The sequence below is a fragment of the Tiliqua scincoides genome, chromosome 6 (genome assembly GCF_035046505.1).
Source record: "Tiliqua scincoides isolate rTilSci1 chromosome 6, rTilSci1.hap2, whole genome shotgun sequence".
NCBI lineage: Eukaryota > Metazoa > Chordata > Lepidosauria > Squamata > Scincidae > Tiliqua > Tiliqua scincoides.
The window spans coordinates 81,564,181-81,585,964 of record NC_089826.1 but is presented as its reverse complement, the minus strand read 5'-3'; positions in this window follow the sequence as shown (position 1 = coordinate 81,585,964).

Sequence of the window (21,784 nt, the reverse complement as noted above, 5' to 3'; positions counted from 1 at the left end):
TGCAATCCTGTGAACACTTTCCAGAACAGTGGTTCTCACACTATTAGCACTGGGACCCACTTTTTAGAATGAGAATCTGTCAGGACCCACCAGAAGTGATGTCATGACTGGATGTCATCAAGCAGGGAAATTTTTTAATAATTCTAGGCTGTAATCCTACCCACACTTACCTAGGAGTAAGTCCCATTTACTATCATTGTTAAAAGCATATGCATAGTAGCCCGTTCAAAGTACAGATCTGTAACATCTCCCCAAATGCAGTCACATACCATGGCAGCATCAAGTATAATACATTAAAAATAAAATGCACAATGAAATGAATGGGGACACAACTGAAACTGGCTCGCAACCCACCTAGTGGGTCCTGACCCACAGTTTGAGAAACACTGTTCTAGAAGTCAGCCCCACTGAACATTATGTGACTTACTTCTCAGAAAACATGTAAAGGATTGTGTGGAAAGTTTTCCCTTTGAAGACTCCAAGAAGGAATCATAAAGTGTGGGGTATCTGTACCTGAAGTATATGAGAGCATTTAGTGATGTGCAGCAATGAGAGGAGTAGTAAAATTTGGGGGGGCAAGTTCAAAATGGCAACACTTCCCACTTGAAAATTGCTACCTGTATTGGGTCAATCCAGATCAGTTCAGAAAAGGAGTCACAAATATCCTTCCTTGTCAGTTCTTGTCCAGATCAAAGTCCCGCTTTGCCTGTAACCCACTTAGCTTTGCCAGTGAGTTCTGAGGATAAGATCCAGTGCGCACCATCGCCACTGGATCCACCCCCTTCCACAACCTCCCTGCCTCCCATGCCTCCCCATCCCCACTCCTTCACCCCCTCCTCACCCAACCCACCCATCCCCTGCCCCCACTGCTGCCTTACCTTCTCCAGCAGGCGCAGCGGGGTACATGGTTGGAGTTGGAGCGCTGCCAACTCCTGTGGCACTGCTCTGAAAATGGCTGTCAATGGAGCATTGTGCGCTGTCAGCAGCTGTTTTAAGACAATGGAAGATTCTTCCACTGTCGCAAAGCCCTGTCTTCCAACGGCTGAATCTGGGATAGGATCTGGCTGTTATTTTTATTACCATCATTGGTGAACAAGTTTTATCTGAAATTCCTTCAAAAAATGAGATTGTTTCGGAAAACAGCTGACGGTTTTCCCAGTAGTTAAACCACTCTCTGCAATCTTCTGTAAGTTTTAAAAGATAAGCCTCTTGCTGCTATATACCTTTGTACACTTTATTAAAAGAGCGGGGAGGGCAAAAGCTCCAGTAAGCTTTTTCTCAATCTATTTCCGAAACCAGCTGGGAAGCCCATGGGCTGTGGGCACCATACTAATTTAAGTTTGTTCAAAACACATTTAAACATATCATGGGTTTACCACAGGGAGCCCAGGGAATTGTTGTTCAAAGAGATGGAGATAGGGACTACGCAGCATTCTCAGCACTCATAAAGCTTAACATTCCCCGGAGTGGTTAACTATATTGGTTCAACTGGTTTAACACTTGCCGTGCCATCTCACTGCATCTTAAGCTATTCCAGAAAATTCACAGAGTCTTAGAGAATTGTCCAGCACAAAGCTTTAAATTAGTGGTTCTCACACATTTAGAACCAGGACCCACTTTTTAGAATAAGAATCTGTCAGGATCCACCGGAAGTGATGTCATGACCAGAAGTGATGTCATCAAGCAGGAAAATTTTTAGCAATCCTACCCACACTCACCCAGGAGTAAGTCCCACTGACGATAATTGTTAAAAGATTATACATTATACAAGATTATACATTATACATTATACCTGTACAGGTCTGCAGCATTTCCCCAAATGCAGCCACATACATCAAGTCTAATATATTAAAAATAAAATATTGAATGGGAACCCACCTGAAATTGGCTCATAACCCACCAAGTGGGTCCCAACCCACAGTTTGAGAAACACTACATTTAGAGAGACTGTTGGATTCTCTAACACAGCAGTAGCAAAGAAGCAATTCAAGGAAAAACATTATCTTTGTTTGAGGAGCTGAGCATTGCTCTGGGCCAGCTGCTTTACTGAGTGAGAAGTTATTTAAAAGCAGACTCAACACTCTAGGAGGAACAGCCCTTGAGCAAATCTGCGTCCAGCACCTCTAAGTGACTACAGTCATGCAGTCATTTGCCCTGGAGAAGCCCAGCTGTCTCACTAATCTTTCAGTAAAGTCAACGGGGATGGTTCATACGACATTCCCCGCAAACGTTGTTATTTGTCAAGAGGCCTCCTCATTCCATGTCTCATGTAATCATATCTGAATCAATTCCGGAAGGGTAGCTGCAGAATTGTGCGGTGGCACTTGAAAGATTAATAACTCTGCAGACTAATCCAATGCATGTTTTCCGAGAAGACCCACTGTGTTCAATAAGGAACTACTTCCAGTTCCTTACTCAAGTATGTCTGTATCTTCTGACTTAGCTCTCATTCCCAGCTGAAACAAAGCACATATACGTAAATGCATTTCAATACACTAATTTACAGCCCAATCTTATCAAGCCCCCCTACCGATGCAGCTGTATCATTGTACAGGGGGCCAGTTCCAGAGGTCTCTTCTGGGCAAGGGAATACTTGTTTCCTTGCCCAGAAGTAAGTCTTCACTGCCTCGGTGGGTCTATTTGGATCTGTGCCAACAATTTTGCTCGTGCAGCTTCCAAGTGGACCTGGAAAGGTGGATCCAGGCAAGGAAGGGGGATAGGATATCAGCAGCACTGCTTTCGCTGCTACTGCCCCCTTCTTGGCCTCGATTTGCCCTTCTCCCTGCCCCAGTTTCTGCCTCGTTCCCCCACCCTGTTCTGCCTACTCCCCAATCTCCCTCCTGCACATTGCACTACTTGTAGGCACCGGGGCTCCTGTCCAGGCTGCTAGGGTGTGGGCATGGCTATTCACCACTTACGGCAGCAGCCGGGTTGCACTGAATGGCATGTAACCTTTGTGACAGCTGTAAAGGAACTTGTGGGGGGGGGCAGGTATACGGGTTTTGTAAACGCATCTGGCTGACCTACTGATGCTGGACTAGATGCATCACGGTTCTGACCTAGCACGGCTCTTCCTAAAATAGCAATTTCTCATTTCCCAAATGTAAATAAAGGGTTTGCGTAGATTTCTTCCTGATTTGTAATTGCAGGCTGTTCCTCCTTGAAAAAGACACACAAACACACACACACCATCTCATAGTCAGCCAGTAAAACAGGAAGCAAACAAGTAGCGACAGACATTTGGCTGCCTCCCAGACCCTCATTTGCCATGAACTTGCAAAATCTATGAATCAGCAAAAGCGCCCGGCCCTGCGAATGAGAAAGACCGGCTTCCCAACATCGCAAATGTTTTGGCAAGCGTCTAATTGCCGCGAACAGTGTGTTGGATGTTTTATTTTTACAAACAAGCGTTGTGCATTTATCTTTTTAATTGGTGGATCATACCGCTCCCATAAAACATTTCAGCAACACATAATTTTGAAAAGGCATCCAAAGAGGTGACGGCTGCATTATTAGAAAGACATTTGGCTCAGCGGGAGTCTTCTGCAGCAACACATTGCGTTGCCGAACAGGTTGTGCTAGAATTGAAGCACATGATGTGCTGTCCTTGAAATAATTCTAATGCCTGCTTCTATTATTACTTCCTAGCAATAATGGCTTGAGAGAATGCCGTGTAACCTGCTTGGTCTCTCCTCAACCCTAATCCTCCCAAAGCCATCTGTTAGGGCAGGCCTCACGTCCCACTGACTTTGGTGAGAGCCTGTCTGTTTACATACATGAGCTCCATCTCAAGTCTGTGTCGATACCTGTAACAGCAGCTGTCACACCAAAGCAGGCAAAAATTAGGACACAGTGTGGCTCCAGCCTGCTTCTGATTCACAAACTATGACCCAGATTCAATGATACTTTCTCCCCAGTTGTGCCTCACCCACCAGAAGGGCCTGTCCCCACCAAAGCTCCATGTGTGGGCCTAACAATTTAATAGGGTGTGTGATTGTCAGTGTCCAAGCATGGGGTGAAGGTGGAACACTTTCTTTGGGCTCTTGGATAGATTTCCATGAGTAAAGAAGTGAGGCTAAATTGCAATCATGCCTGAAGGCGTATGTGTACACTCCCCCCCCCCCCCAGTATTTATGTACAGGTATGGGTTGTCTTCATACCACATCGCAATCCGCTTCTAGGTTGTGATCGCGAATCTGGAAGTGGGTCACAATCGCTATTTTCACTTTCTACAAGCTGCGGGGAGCCCTGCAGAGGGCTCTGCAGGGCTCCCCACCTTCCCTGAACCCTGGCAGCAGGAAAGGTAGTAAAAAAAGCCCCCCACCTCCACATGGTCCTGGGGATCACTGCCTTTTTCCCCGCCTGGGAGTTTTATTCCCAAGAAGTTTGAGAATCCCTGTCTTTGACTATTAAGATTGCCAGTGGCATAGCTAAGGGGGTGCAGGGAGTAGCAGTCACACCGGGGAACAAGCTTTAGGGGGGCAACAAGCTGAGCTTGAAACTAGTGACCAAAACTGTGAAAATGTTGGTATGTACGAATAATACCATCATGTTATATATCCTTGGAAAGGTAATTTAATGCAGAATGCAATGAAACAAACCACATTAGAATATCTGTATTCTATCAAAAGTTATGACCAATTAACCAGAAAACAAAAACACAACTCCCTTAAGGAACAAAAAGTGGATTTCTTTAACTCAAAACCGACCTATGAGACTGATTGTTCTGTGAGCCAATGAGAGGTTATAATAATACAGCATGGAACTAATAAGTTGTTAATATGAGTCAGCTCTCATTTCCATGTATCATAATACATCTACTCCTGCTAACTGGTAAAGAGGCACTTTTTCAAGTGGTGCTCCTCTTATATTTAGCAGGGAGAGGATAACAGTCCCTCTTCACCCCAACACAGTGTCTCTAACCGATAAGGGGCACACCTTTTCTTTATTTACTTATTTATTTACTTGCTTATTTGTTTGCTTACTTACTTAATTAATTAATTAAGGGTGCAATCCTAACCCCTTATGTCAGTGCTTTCCAGCACTGGCATTGCAGTGCCAATGGGACATGTGCTGTATCCTGCAGTCACTCACAGAGGCCTCCTTAAAGTAAGGGAATGATTGTTCCCTTACCCCAGAGCTGCATTGCCCTTATGCCAGTGCTGGAAAGCACTGACATAAGGGGTTAGGATTGCTCCCTAAATTTGATTTTGTCGTGGAGGTGGAGGCTACAAATCTTTTTAATCCCAGGCAGCAGATAGATGCCTTAGCTATGCCATTGGCTGGAGGGAGGTGGCAGATCAAGTGGGTGGTGAACTGCTGGGGGGAGGAGGAGACAGGTTTTCCCCCAATTTGCACTTTTTAAAAACAGTGTGTTGTCCCTTCCGGTTGTAACACCACTTCCAGAGCATCGTTTTGAGCTCTGCACTGGGCTACACATTCATTAGCTACGCCACTGAAGGTTGCAGTCTACTATGTGTGAGTTTGACTAATGGAACCATAACCAGACAACCTCGCACTAAAGAGCATACAGCCAAAGAACAGCAAAAGGATGGTGAAATATTCATGTAGCAGATGGAAGCAAATTACCCGAATTACATTGCCATGGACACTGCCTGGTGTATAAGAAACAGATTGTGAGTCATTCCCAGCCTCCTAGAAAATGCTTTCCCAGCCTCGATATGGAGCTCTCTTTCATTGCTACTGTCTTCCGCCAAGGTACCCCAGGTGTGACTGCAATTTCATTGTTCATAATAGTTCAACTGAGTGTACCAGCAGAATATCCATGGATTAGCAAAGCCTCGCAAAAAATACACACGTCAACAAATGTCAGTCAGTGACGGTCAATATGTGAGAACTCTCACGTAACTCTTAGAACTGGATGGGACTGTCACATAGGGTCCATGAAAGGGGGTAAAGGGAGTAATTTGTACCCAGGGTCCAAAAGGGAGTCCAGGAGCCAAAGGTGGGGTCCCAGAAATTGCCCAGGAGCTTGCATGTTCTGATCTCACCCACACTCACTGCCTGTGCAGGATGCTGGCGGCTCTACCACAGACACACTGAGGTCGACTCTGCTGAAAGCCATACGTCCTGGGTTAAGGAATACGTACATGACACTCCTTGACACAGTGACAAATCTGAAAGGAAACTGGCCTGCTGCAGTAACTCTTTGATTTATGGATCCGCTTACCATGAAGGAGTGTGTAGGAGCTCAGGGGAACAGCTGCAGGGCTACAGCTGCTGCAGGAGTGAGTTTTGGTGCACACAGGACGCATCCCATTCTAGAGTGAGCCTAAATATGCCGATGCTAATTTTATGCAATCATTTTCTATACTTAAAAGATTTCAGGTTTTTGTGTCTGGTTTTCTGTATTACTGTATCTACTGTCGTTGCCACACAACCAGATAGACCTGGGCTCTGCACTGAGAAGATCAGCTGTCGCCACTCCCAAACCTCTTTCTCTCCCTCACTGCCCCAGTTCTTTCCATCTCTTCACCGCCCTTCCCTCACTCTGTTTCACCCGTCCCCTCCCCCTTAGGGAAGGGGCCCAAAATAAATTTTGTACCCCCTGATAAAATTCCCCTCAGAGGCCCTGTCATCACAGTTATAATCTGATGGGCTTTACTGAAAGGTCTTGATCCAAATATAGTTGTATGCAACAGTGGGTTGGCAACCTTCAGTCTCGAAAGACTATGGTATAAGCCAGGGGTGCTCAAACATTCAACTTTAGGGATGCTGGACCTTTAACAAGTGTATAGAAGAGAGAATTTCAGCATGTGCAGCTTGTCATCTCTGGGATGACAAGTTGCACCTGCTGCAATTCTCTCTTCTATACACTTGTTAAAGGTCCAGCATCCCTAAAGTTGAAAGTTTGAGCACCCCTGGTATAAGCCTACAGCACCTGATATTCCCAGGCGGTCTCCCATCCAAGTACTAACCAGGCCTGATCCTGCTTAGCTTCCAAGATCAGACATGTGCAGGGTAACAGTTGCTGCGATGAGGTACAGTTTAAAAAGGATTCTCACATCACTGAATCAGACCCTTGGTCCATCTAGATACCTGAAGAAGGCATGCTCAGTAGCATAGCTAGAGGGGGTGCAAAGCACTACGTTTTGCAGGGCGCCTCGCCGCACCATGCAGGCAGCTTCTCCCCCTCCCTTTTGGAGCTATTCCAGGCCGCTAGACCAAAACGGGGGGGGGGGGTTGTTTGTCTTCTGGAGGAGTTCCAGGGAGGCTTTCCGGGTGTGCACTTCCATTTTGCTCTAGCGGTCCAGGATGGCTCTGCTTGCATGGTGCGGTGCAGCTCCCTGCCAAACTTAGCGCTTTGCACCCCCTCTAGCTACACCACTGGGCATGCTGTACAAAAATCCTCTGAGAGAAGGACATGTACATTAAAACTGGCTTCAAAATTGTTGGGTTTATAAATACGTTCCAAGGTTGAAAAGGAGAAGGGACTGGCCTGTTGTTTTGGTTGCCATGTTGCTTATGTCTCTGTGATGTAGCTAAGCATTCTGTAACATCATGTGAAGAATTAATGGTGAAGGCATTAGGTTGCTAAAGATTTCTTGCCCAATTAGAGCTCAGGGAACAGATTAATAGTAGCAATCAAGCTTCACAAATTATATTGGAACTTGCTGAACTTAAATGTTGCCGGAGAGAGTGAAACTTTACAGAAAAGGCAGTCTCCTTTCTGCCTACAATCACAAGGACTGAAAACACCAGTTTCAAAATGGGCTGTTGGGTGTGTGATTGGGAGGATGCAATATGCAGCTTCGGCTTTAGGCATGAGCGTATCATCAGTGGCGTAGCTAGAAGGGGTGCAAAGCACGAAGTTTTGCAGGCACCTGAACGCACTGTGCAAGCGGCCCCTCCCCCCCTTCAGAGCCATTCCAGGTGGGGGGAGCAGAATGGAGGCGAATCGGCGGTGGGAATGCCTCCATTTTGCTCCCACAACTCAGAATGGCACCAAAGAGGAGGGGGAGGGGTTGTTTGCACACCATGGTGAGGCTCCCTGCAAAACCAAGCACTTTGCACCCCCTCTAGCTATGCCACTGCATGCCATAATGTGGTCATTATGGGGAGGATGATATTGTTTTACTTGCATGACTCTTCCCTTCTCTGAGCAGTACGAAAGTACAGAATTTGCCATCTTGAGGTCTGTTTCCTTGTGAGGAGAGAAAACCGATGACAGTCTCTCAAGCAGCGTCAGTTCCCCCCAAAGCAAACAGTTGGATGCTCTTAATACTACAGCTCCTTCCTGCAAGTCAATCACAAAATTCAGTATTTCTTCAGTTGCAGACCATGTTGCAACCAGTACCAGCCCAAGACGGTTTGGTGCGCAAAGTGAACACCAAACACCACTCTCCAGGCTGCCCACACACTCTCAGCCACTGCCTCCTTTCTTGGCAGCATGTTCGGGCTGGTAGGAATGATATTAGGCAAGCATGTGATGTGGAGCAGGCTGACAAATGGCACACCTCCTCCTCCTCACGCACTTGATTTTGCAAGAGGAGGAGGAGAGAGATAGGAAGAGCAAGTGAAGGAGAACATTCTGCTGGAGTTGACCTCCCTTCTCTGCTGCTGCTGGCAGCAGTAAGGGGGACCAAGTGAAGTGAGTGTGTGCACAGGCTAGCTCAATATCTGCCATTCAATAGCATCACTAGGGATAAGGGGTGTGTGGATTGCACTGGGTGACACCATCAGGGGTGGCTGGAAGAGAGCTGGACATTTCCTGACTGGGCTGACTGGGAGGCCAGGATCAGGGCTCTGCCTTGGGAACCTGGTAGACCTGGTCTCCATATACTTTTCTGACCATCATCAAAGTCTGCCTGCCCTGTTTTGCCTTGCTGCCATCCCAGGGCCTCTGAGAGGAATTGTATCAGGGGGTACAAAGTTTCTTTTGGGCCCCTTCGCAAAGGGGGAGGGGTGAAACAGAGTGGGGGAGGGTTGTGATGGGTGAGCAGAATAGGGGCAGGGAAGGGCGAAGCAGGATGAGGGGAGGGGAGAGACAGCTGGAAAAGTTTTTGGCGCTCAGGTCTACCCACCCATGTGGCATCAGTAGTGTCCCCAGCACCCCCAGTCATGGTAGTGTCCCCTGCATGTCGTACGGGCAACAAGCCTGAGTAGATAGGAAAATGTCAGAGCCTAGGAAATTTCTGGGACCTCTCCTTTGGCTCCTGGGCCCCCCTTTTGACCCTGGGCCCGGGTACAAATTACCCCTTTACCTCCCTCTCCTAGGCCCTGCGCCATCCCATGCACCCCCATTGCCACCTTCCCCCTGTACTGGGTAACACAAACCCTATTGATGCCACTGCTAGCATGATGCATTCCTCCAAATTTGCCACTTGAGGCAGTTCACTTTAGCTTGCAGTATGGTAGGGGTAGACATGACTGCAACTCTTAACTGCTCTCCTAACCCCACCGAAGCATGTGGAATGGGCCCTAAGTGATAGTCACCAAACATCAGCATTCATAAAGAAACACCTTCTAGCCACTCAATGCTTTTGCACTAGTATCTTTCACTAATGGTCAAAGCATCAGTTGATGTGTGCCCAGTTAGCAAGAAAGTCTGTTAGAGAAGATATGGCCATGTCTTCGTTGCACACTACACAACATACTAGCACAATCATGCTTCTGTCACAAAATGGATTAGAACTTCATTAAGACCAAAAAACTCTTTACATTGGGATAAGTTAGGACATTTGCATTGTATATAAAATTGTCATAAAGCAACTCATTTGGTATGATATCTAATCACCTAACAACAGCATTTCTCCAAGGGTGAGTTGAGACCCACTTTTTGATGAGTTAAAAGCCCGCCATGCCCAGGAAGCTGCAGAATAAAATGGCACATGACCCTGCAGTTGCACCACACGGAGCACAATCCTATGCTTATCTACTCAGAAGTAAGTCCCATTGTGTTAAATGGGGCTTACTCCCAGCAAAGTGTGTATAGGATTGCAGCCACAGTTTGAGAACTGCAGCACTACCCAACCAATGAAATGGGCCATGCGCTAGCAGGACCTTGTAGCAACCGTTTTATTTTACAACTTCCTGGTTTCAGGGACCCCAGATCTACCATACAGTGGGTCACCAAGGTATGAAGTTTGAGAACCCCTGCCTTACAGCTAATACCTAAATGAGCATCTCCTTCAGGAATGAGCTGGACTACTCTAGAGTTGCCATTCCTTTCTGGAGACATTCAAAGTGATGACAGCATTCTTCCTAGGGAACCACTGAGAGTTCTGAAAAGTAGTGCAAGTCCTCTTGAGCAAAAGGATGGCCTAGATAATCAGAGACTTTTTACAAAGAAAAAGAAAAAAAGAGAGCTCTTTTCTTATCCCAATGTTGTTCCTCTTCCATGGTATTTAATTTTGATGACACAAAAGGAGGAAATGAATAAATAAATGAATGCAAAAGCATGCAAGGCCTTTGCAAATCCACTTGAAATTAGCAGGCAGGCCTAAATACATTTTCAAAGTGTCGGAATGCTGGGTCAGCATCTGACAAGACTCTTCCTTGCGGCTGAAATGAATTTTCAACAAGATGTTGCAGTGACAGATTTCTTCATTCCCTGCATTGTGCGGCCTGATCCAGTGGAGAGTTTGGCATGTTAGCCCTGGCATGGCCACTTAAGTCATGCCTGATGTAGTAGTATAGCCAGTGGGGGGCAGTTCGGTAAGTACCGTGTAAACGGCCCCTCACGCTCACTGTCAGAACCATTCCAGTAGCAAGGGCAATGCAGACACTCAGGGCACAATCCTAACCAGGTCTACTCAGAAGTAAGACCTATTTTGTTCAATGGGGCTTACTCTCAGGAAAGTGTGGCTAGGATTGCAGCCTCACTGAAACATGTTGAAGCTCTCTGCACCCTTTTGAAACTAGCTGGAGCCAGTCCTGGCAGCACCCCAGAATGCCTTCCAGCAGCCAGTAGTGCTTTGAGGCACCAGAGGTGGCTTGGGCTGCAACTTTCCAAACTGCTGAAACTTCAAAGAGGGCTTTCTAAAACTGCAGATTGTTTTTATTCTTTTACACTCTTGTTAGGGCCCTTGGAGCCATCCAGCTAAAAGAAGGGCAGGGATGAATATGAGAGTAGGCAGTCCTTTTTCACCCTGTACAAGTGGGTCTTTGCCATCCCGCAGGTTTGCAATCCGTGGATTTCACTCAACACAGATCACAAGCCCACATTGGAGGACCTCAGAGGACCTTCCAGACACAACCAGAGGTCATATCTAGGAGGTCTTCTGAGGTGTGAGGAGGACACTCACAGCCTTCCCATGCTTCAGAAGGCCTGCTGGAGTCTTCTAACAGGCACTTCTAGTTTTTGCTATATCGGAAGTGCCTATTAACCACAGATTTCATTAACCACAAATTTCGGTATCCACTGGGGGTCTCGGAACAGACCTCCCGCGGATACCAAGGACATACACTATAGTGTATGGCACAGAGGGTTTGTGACCCCTTTAATCCCAAATGATTCCATAAATGCGGTTTCCATATCCCCTGGGTTTTTCAGGAACCTGACTCCAGTGGATAAGGATAAAGTAATTATAATTGCATCGTCGGCAAAGAGGAAGTCACGCAGACATTTCAGCTGGACTTTGGACTTTGCTCTCAGTCTGGAGAGGCTGAAGAGCTTTCCATCTGATCTGGTCCAGAGTGGACCTCAACAAGTGGGAAACCCTGGCCTCTGAGCGGCCCGCTTGGAGGCAGGCTGTGCAACATGGCCTTTCCCAGTTTGAAGAGACACTTGGCCAACAGTCTGAGGCTAAGAGGCAAAGAAGGAAGGCCCATAGCCAGGGAGACAGGCCAGGGACAAGGCTAAGAGGCAAAGAAGGAAGGCCCATAGCCAGGGAGACAGGCCAGGGACAGACTGCACTTGCTCCCAGTGTGGAAGGGATTGTCACTCCCGAATCAGCCTTTTCAGCCACACTAGACGCTGTTCCAGAACCACCTTTCAGAGCGCGATACCATAGTCTTTCGAGACTGAAGGTTGCCAACTATTAATTATAATTGCAAGAACATGATCTTTTTTAAAAAAAAGTATTATCTACGCATCAGAATGAAACATTTTAACTCAGCCTGAGTTTTACCATTTTTGGCATATAGCATATTAAAAGGCACTGCAGACAGAGGGCTTCAGCTACATTTTAATTCCCTATTTTGAAACTGACCCACTTTGCTGCCCTGCATTTGGGTTACATTTATTTGATCAATCCAGCTTCTTATTTCTCAAACAGCTATCAAAGGGCCTTCCAAGCAGCCATGTCACAATTATCAAAAGACAAATGCTTTTCAGATGCGAATGCTGAGATAAGCATCTGGTTAATTATGGGTGTAGCTGACTTGACCTGAAAAGTCCTTGCAGTGCAGCTAATGCATTAATACAATATTATGCAACATTATGCCCAATTAAACACTTGAAAGTGTCATTGATTGGAACTGGAATGACATGCACAGAACTTTGTGCAAGGGTGCAACTCTACCTAGAGCTACAGATGGGTAAAGCTCTTCTGTTCTCATTTAATTGAACTTGGACCAAAAAAGCATATTGTCATTATTCCCATTTTACAGACTGAGGATCTGAGTTTTGGAACCTTAAACCAAACCTGTACCTCCATGGCACACATAAGTTTGGGAACCAAGCAAGGGGAAAAGTGGCTGGGGTCAGAGGCAGGAGGATCATGTACCCCTGCGAAATAGGCAAGAGTCTCTTTCTCCAGTGGTGCTCCTTTTATACTAACAGGGGGAGAGTAACTGTTCCTTTTCACCCCAGTGCAAGACATTTTCTAGTGGCTGTTTGCTGATGTTCTTCTGCATATTTTTAGATCAGAGATCTCTAATCCAGTCCGGCGGCCACATCCTGCCTTCTAGAGGATTTTATCTGGCAACACGAGGTTCCCCAGCATCTCAGATCTAAAAATAATCTCAAAATACGCACTTCCGGGTTTCCCAGCATGGGCCATATACCTCAGTGATATATACCTTTACTGCCCTCCTCCTTCCACTCCCACCTGCTTATTGTATTCAATCCAACTGTCAGTACATCGTTTCTCCATTTATTTATTTATTTATTTTCCGGCACTCAACACCATGTGGCCCTCATGCCAAAAAGTTTGGAGACCCCTGTTTTAGCCATTTAATTCGATTTTTTCCCCTGTAAACTACTTTGTGAACTTTATTATTATTATTATTATTATTATTATTATTATTATTATTATTATTATTATTATTATATTTTCACACAGTCAGGTAGATGTTATTGACTGGTTTGTTTTTTCCAGACATCGAGTGTTCCCAACCTGGGATGGAACATTGAGTCCTTCCTCGAGTCCAACCTGGGACATCGAGTCCTTCACAACCTGGGATGCCTGGTTTTTTGTCCTGTTTTGCTGTTATAAATACCATCGCAAGATGCATGTGATGATTATGATGACTAATGGTGATGATGATGTACACTGCAATTTTTTTGCTGCAGAGTGCCCTTCTCTTGTTGCTGCTTTGAACCAGATAAGCTGCAGCTATGCATTTGCACACTAGCTGTCCAGTAATGAGCAGGTTCAGACCAAAAACAATCATGTTATTCAAGGGGTCGCATTTGGTTATGGACTGCATATAGTATATTCTCATTCATTATTTATATAGTGCCATCAATGTATCCACTCGACTTCAGATATTGGATGAGGCATTTCTCATATTTGCCTGGAGTGTAAGAATATTTTATTGGTGTTTATGCCTGCCTCTGCCAGTCTGAGAAATGCGGAGTCCCTATTTTAATCCCATTGCGGAAAAATGCGTCTCTCTCATCCACACACATGACTCAAACTGATTTCACTGCAAGTCTTTAAAAAATATATATATTTTATGTGGTCCTTTTTTGAAATCCAAAACTGGTATTGAAGAATCCTTACATCCAATCACACATATACAAGCACACAAAACATTATATAAATTATGTAGATGAGTAAGCCTATACCTTATTAGGTCTGGCACATCCCCAAAACACGGCAACATCTTGGGTACAGTGTGTAATGAGATGTGGTTTTAAATTGGTGTACAAACACAGAGGCGCCTATAAATAGTCATTTATAACACCCTGTTATCAGAGTGAAAATGCAAGAAGTAGTGAGGAAAGCCAATTACCTTCTAATTTCCATGGCTACCGTGGCTCTTCATCACAAATGGGGTTAGCATTTCTGTAAAGCAATTAACTCCTTACATTCACAACTGCCTAATAATTCTCTTCTTAATTCTCTTCTGTGACTATTCAGGTAGGTTCAGCAGGATAATGCCTGAGAACTTCTTAAGGAAGGGCCCGCATTCCTTGTTAAATGTTATTCACCCTGCAAAATGAAATGATGCAATAATTTAAATTAAAAAATACAGGATTTCTTTCCTTGTTTTTAATAACATGATCTATGCATTTAAAAACTCAATGAAGCGGTTGCACCTCCAGGGATTACTTCACTTCAGGAGCAGACAGGAGGATTATGGCCATAAGTGCGCGATGCAGTTTTGCTGTCTGCTGGACACACATAGCAAATGAACCTCCTGTTGCTGTGCTGTACCATTTCAGGCTGTCGTAAACAAGAGGAAAGCCCTGCTGGATCAGACCAAGTGTCCATCTAGGACAGCGCAATCCTAACTTGCACTGGAACAGGAAGGCCGGAGGGCCTGCGCTGTATCCAGTGCAAGTTTGAGGCTGACTGCAGGCCAGCCTGGAGCAAGGGGAAAAATTCCCCTTACCCATGGATAACACTGCAGCAGCCCCAATGAGGCTACTAGGATCCACGCCACCTAAATCAGTGGCGCAAATCTGAGCAGCCAGGGGTTGACCCAGGTGGCCTGGGAACAGGATGCGACAGGTGCCATCTCCTGTTCCCTGCCTGCCCACCCACAGAACTGCCTGCTCCCCGCCCTCGCCCCACCCCAAAACATAAATTTTAAGGTCTTGCAAGAATCTATTTTCTTTACTGCATTCACAAAGAGAGTCTGGTCCAACAAGAAGCTGACGGAACATACCAAGATCCAGGTCTACAGAGCTTGCGTCTTGAGTACACTTCTGTACTGCAGCGAGTCATGGACTCTTCACTCACAACAGGAGAGGAAACTGAGTGCTTTCCACATGCACTGCCTCCGACGCATCCTCAGCATCACCTCGAAGGACAAAGTTCCAAACAACACAGTCCTGGAACATGCTGGAATCCCTAGCATGTATGCACTGCTGAAACAGAGACGCCTGCGTTGGTTTGGTCATGTCGTGAGAATGGATGATGGCCGGATCCCAAAGGATCTCCTCTATGGAGAACTCGTGCAAGGAAAGTGCCCTACAGGTAGACCACAGCTGCGATACAAGGACATCTGCAAGAGGGATCTGAAGGCCTTAGGAGTGGACCTCAACAAGTGGGAAACCCTGGCCTCTGAGCGGCCCACTAGGAGGCAGGCTGTGCAGCATGACCTTTCCCAGTTTGAAGAGACACTTGGCCAACAGACTGAGGCAAAGAGGCAAAGAAGGAAGGCCCATAGCCAGGGAGACAGACCAGGGACAGACTGCACTTGCTCCCATTGTGGAAGGGATTGTCATTCCCGAATCGGCCTTTTCAGCCACACTAGACGCTGTTCCAGAACCACCATTCAGAGCGCGATACCATAATCTTTCGAGACTGAAGGTTGCCAACAAATATACTGCATTCAGCATTTTATAAACCTGGATCATGTGGTTTCTCCACCCTTTGTCATCTTCTTTGAAAGTAAAAAGCCCCAAATAGAGTGATTTCTCTCAGAAAACGTTCTCCAGTTTGTTGATTGTGTTGTATTTTCTTTGCCGGAAGATGCCTGGTTGAATAGTCCCTCATATTTATTGAGCAACGTGCATTCATTTTGCATCAAACACAAAGCCCACCTTTAGAAATTGGTTGAAAGGTAGTATATAAATAATCTTAATAAATAAAATCAAATAAATAAAATTGGAAATAGGTGGAGTGTCCTTGTTTCATGAATCACTATTAGCAAAATGAATGTGAGAGCTCCAAATATCATTTATTCCTTTGTTTCATTCAGAATTCTTTGGCATTGCTTCCCACCAGGTGTTTTGGTCATGCAGGGTCTTTATCTCATACTGATTTCTGTGAAGTGAGGTCACTCTACTGAAATCAATGGGAAAAAGAAAGAACCAAGTCAGAGTAGGTATGTGCAAGCTCTTGGTTTTAGAGACAGGCTGCCTCTGACTACCAGGCGCAGAGGAAGGCACCAGGACACAGGTTGTGTCTGTTGTCTTGTGGGCTCCCTGCAGTATTTGGTGGGCCGCCGTGAGATACAGGAAGCTGGACTAGATGGGCCTTTGGCCTGATCCAGCGGGGCTCTTCTTATGTTCTTAACGTGCATGCCTGAAAATTTCATTCCGACTGGATGGAAAACACAGAAGATAACAGGCAGCAGAAAAGCATTCTCCTATTGAAAGGAATGGAAGATGGGCAGCCAAAATGGTCACTGCTGTATCCTCTGGGGCTGAAGCAGCTGCCAGAGTCTCCTTGGGGTAAGGGAACAAATATTCCCTTGCCATGTGCCAAGCGCTGTAGTCAGCAAGGGAGCTCCTTGGATCTGGGCTTGCTATTTAGCAGGCACAGAATCCAGGAGGCCAGTGTCGGGCTTCCGAGTGCAGGAAGGGGCACAGGATTCGGCTACAGACTCCCTACACCCCTACCAGACCTGATCCTTCCCTTGGTCTGTCCTCCCTCCACCCAGTTCTACCCTCTCTCTGCACTCCCCCACCCCAAAACAGCTCCCCAATGCCCAACAGGGCAACTTACCAGCTGGCATGCTCACGGCACAACCTCCTGGCAATGAGGCCTAGCATTGACTGGAACTGGCCTCTTCACTGACACAGCAGGCTTACTACCAGTGGTGACGTGCCTTATGGCACACATGACAGCAGCTGCCCCAACCACCAACAGTGCCCTGCACAGGATCAGGCCCTAAAACAAATGGAATAATGAAGCACAAAGGAAATAATAATAAAACAAAGGTGGTTTTAAGAAATAGCCAAACAAAAATAAATGGAATAACCAAAAGAATATTTCACAGCCCCATTTATGTTCATGCATATGATCGAGTATGGCCTTTCCCAGCATGGCCTTTCCCAGTTTGAAGAGACACTTTGCCAACAGTCTGAGGCTAAGAGGCAAAGAAGGAAGGCCCATAGCCAGGGAGACAGACCAGGGACAGACTGCACTTGCTCCCGGTGTGGAAGGGATTGTCACTCCCGGATTGGCCTTTTCAGCCACACTAGACGCTGTGCCAGAACCACCTTTCAGAGCGCGATACCATAGTCTTTCGAGACTGAAGGTTGCCAATACAATATGATCGAGTATATGTACCCACACACATACATATTATAAATACAACACATACATCCATTGGGACCATGAGTGATTACTTGGGGTCATTTATAATCACTTCTCCTTGGGAGAGGTCAGAGTTGCTTAGATGGGGCTTCCAGTGGTTTCCCTTCCTGTCCGGATTGATACCCACTTAACTTCAACAACGTTTTCAGCACCCCTCAACCATTTACTGGGTTCACTCCAATAAACAGGAGCTCAGCAAAATTTCAGTTGGAGCCTGTAGGAGCAAGAAAGAACTTGAGCCATTCAAGAGCTGCATCACGGATATGAAGAATTTAATAAGACAGATGTACTTATTTTGTACTTGGAAGCGCTTTCAGGAACTTTTTGCCCGCTCGGGGAGCCTGCATGGTGAACTTACGGTGTGAATGGGACACCATGAGAGCTACAGACTGTCATTATGCCCAGAACAAGCTGTGAGTAATTTTCTCACTCCCAGCACAACTGGTAATTGGTACTGATGGTGGAAGCTCGCCCAACCAGTTCACCCAGCATGATGGAGTCTACATGGACTGAAAAAACAAGCAATTGCGTGAATCAGCCTTAAATGAGGGTGTGTGCTCACCGTCCCTTTAATTTTGCCCCATTTCCCCAATGCTTTTCCTCCTTGCTTCTTTTGTACTTATTCGCTCACATCCACCCACGGATACCAGCATGTGTGGGCCGTAGAGCCAAAGCCAACAAGGCATTCCCACAACCCCAGCTCTTTTCATTGCCAAGAAAGTCTCAGGACTCATGGACTCAGCAAGGGAAGCAGAGGGCTATTGGGCGGAGATTCAGCCTGTATGCTCTCAGACAGGTCTGGGAAAAGGAGGACATTGCTGGGAGGTTCCCCACCTTGCCCCTGCAGGCCACATTGGGTCAGGTTATATCTTCTGACACCTATAAAAGATTCCAGGTCAAGTTTGTTTACTGTGCAGCTAGGTAGCCTGCTCCTCTTGCATTTAGACTGCCTTTCATTGTGACACATTAGGGCATTATGGCACACTCACTGGGCCACCATAGGATGTTCCTGGTTGCCCTTCCTAACTGTTCTCTTTGGGTGCCACCACCTTGGATCTCACAAAATCTTGTGAGATGCAAGATGGAAGCACCCAAGTCTCACAATCCAATCTCGAGATCCATCTTGGATCTCATCAAATCTTACAAGATTTGGGTGCCACCTTCTTGGATCTCATGAGATTTTGTGAGATCCAAGATGGCAGTGCCTGGCTAAGCCAGAAAGAAGAGGCTATGGGGGTGTCATGACCCAAGTAAGTTTGCAAACCACTGCCTTAAACAAATAAAACAAATCAAGTACAGAAATGGAGCACAAAGTCTACCAAACCCGTCAGACCAAAAACCAGAGCAAAGTGGTAAAACCAAGCATCACCTGGTCACTCTATCACAGTCCTCAAAGCTGTGAACAACTTCCATTTGTGAACCCAGTTAAGTCATTTCTGTCCAATGGTGCATATACGCAACAGGGACCAAATGTGTACACCTGTGGGGCAGGCAAAAATGGGTTAAGAAGCCCAACAGTCATGAGCTCCTTTCATTCCTCATACTTAACTTCTCTTTTGCATCTATTAGTATAAATTTGGGAGTAACCCAAGAGGAAGACTGTTCATGTACACATATGACAACGATTTAATTAAGCCCTTGAAGTCCAAAATAAGTTTTAGAACAGAGTCCCTCCCTGTACCTTGTCTACCAGCAAGACTGGTTGGTCTGTTTGAAGTGTTAGGTATGGACTGGCCAAGCTAAGATCCGGCTTGGAAATAAGTAAACTAATGCAACAGAATGGTTGAATGTGACCTGACAGGTCACGCTGTCCAGACCTACCACTGCTTAACGCGGTGGCATAACTGGAGGGGGGCGGAGCACCCAGTCTGGCGGGGAGCAAGCGACCGCTCCCTTCGGAGCCATTCCCGGCAGGGGAAGCCAAACGGAGCTGTATGGCTCCGTTTTGCTCCCCCCGCTGGGAATGGTTCCGAAGGGAGGGGCCGCTCGCCCCCCGCCAGACTGGGTGCTCCGCCTCCCTCCAGCTACGCCACCTGCTTAAGATTTTCAGACTCAGGTCCCCACCTATAAAATGAGATCCAATGTTAGTGCTTAGCACTGCTTTCTCTTTCGGTCTCTCCTGTTACGTGAAAATCCCCTTTTCCCTTCCAAGTTGTGATTTTTATATCTGGTTATGTTTCAGAAACATCATGCAGGCCACAACTCCCCCAGCACATGTTTCCAAAGGCCCTGGTCAAGCCACAAGCACATGAATTACACAACCCCCATTTCCTTGCAGGTCAATGTATCCATTGTATTGTTTTAAGAAAGGGTCTCCTGATCCAATCACTGTTATGCAAACCCATTAAACCTCAACACACAGGACAATCAAGTCAAGTCAAGCTCACAATGACGACAAGGAGTCTGGCATAGCTCCTATTGTTGTAGCTTAATCACTCTTAAGTACAGTACTCGAACAGCCAGCTACCCCCTCTCACAGGAAGCCAGCCTTTGCTGATAGCTGATTTCCGGACCCTTCCACTGTTTTACATACTCCACGTGTCCCACTGTGTGTAGTGAGCATGCACATCTAGGACAGCTCTAGGCCACATCCGGGTCATTCAGGTCAGCAAAAACCCTTAAAAGAGAACTTCACCACATGTTCTCTCTCTCTCTCTGGCTGCCCTCCAAGGCAGAAGTCCTCCATAGGACTCTTCCCCCCTCCTATCCAACTGCTCCTCAGGACAGGTAACTATATCTTGCATCTGGAATCTTTTCCCTTCTTCCCCCCTTTTTTCTCCCCTTCTCTCCCCATCTTAGTTAGCAACTGGGTTAGGCAGATTAGGGACCCCTAAAATCCTTCCCTACAACCTATCCTTTTCTAATTTCTTCGGATGCACCAAATACACGGCACATGCAACCACCATAAAGCTAGGTACACAGGATCCAAGTACTAGGAACCAAGAAACATATACTTACCATCTTCCATGCGCATTATGTATACCTGTTTGTTTTTGCAATAAAAATATAATCCTATTGAAAGTTATCTTTCTCCCAGTCTCTTTTCAAGCTAAAAAGGAATTTCTTTGCATTACGCTGTCTTGTTATCTAGCCTGCGATCCTAAAGTTTCCAAAAGGGTAATATAATAATTCCCCTTAAAACATAACAGCCCTTTTTGGTAACACTCCTTCCTCATTCAGCTGACCTTCCTCAATGAGCAAATACCTGAAGGCAGCTATCACAGTATCCCCACCTGACCTGTTCATATCTCTTGATCATTTGCATTCCTGACAATCGGCAGCAAATGAAAGACACCCATTTTCAAAACTAGCAATAGCTGATAATGTTCAGGCATTCCCTTGTTAGTAAACCATAGGGAACGGAAATGTGAGAACATGCCCTAAGGTCGCATGGGCCTGTCGGATTATAAGACTTGAGACCTCTGTAGACAATCCTTTAGTCACAAGGGTCATTAAAGAATGACTCACACCATTCCTTGTCCTGGTATTCATATTTATGAGTATAAAAACATTACCAGTTGCAGTACCACCAGTGCAACCCAGTTTTGGTTTGTTTATGGCAGTGGCGAACCTCCCCAGCCCCACACCACGGGGCAAAGGTCTGTGATAGCATCCCCGTGGGATGACACCGCCCCATGCACAAATCTGCCCCCCCCCCACTTACCTGAGGCTCATAGACTGCATATGGGAATCTTCCTGAGGCTTCCCCAAGGCTTTAAACTGTGCTTCTGGAAAAGCAGAAGCAGTTTCTGTCCCCGTCGAGAGCCTCAGAGAGGCTTCCATGGGATCCTAAAGGTTTGCACCTGGGGCATTCGCCCTGTTGTCTGCAATGGAAAGTCCACCACTGGTTCATGGATTTCAGGTTGAAGACTGAGGCTACAATCCTATCCACACTGACCAGAGTACGCCCCATTGACTATAATGGGCCTTACTTCTGAGTAGACATGCATAGGATTGAGCTCTGAGAGTCCCTAGGGGGATGAAATAACTCTTGGTAACACTCAACCCACCAATCACTAGTCAAGGCCACTAAAACACCTACAGTCTTTGGACCTCATGTGCTCTCCAACATTATTCTCTAATTTTGCAAATATAAGGGACTGGGGACAGAAGTGCAATAGCATCCAGTCAGCTGGTATAACATAGCAGCTAGGGAACTGCAATGCAGAGCAGGATTTCCATGGTTGGACTCACACCTCTGTCATCAGCTTTCATGAAGTGGCTTTAGATAACCCAATGCCTCACAGTGCACCTCAGCTGGTGCTGTCACCCCCTGCCAGCTCAGAGTGCCATAAAGCATGTTTGCAATTACTAGTGAGTAGCACCGAGGTGCAGGGGCACGAAGAAGATGGTGAGGAGTGAGAGAAGGGGTGTATCTGGGT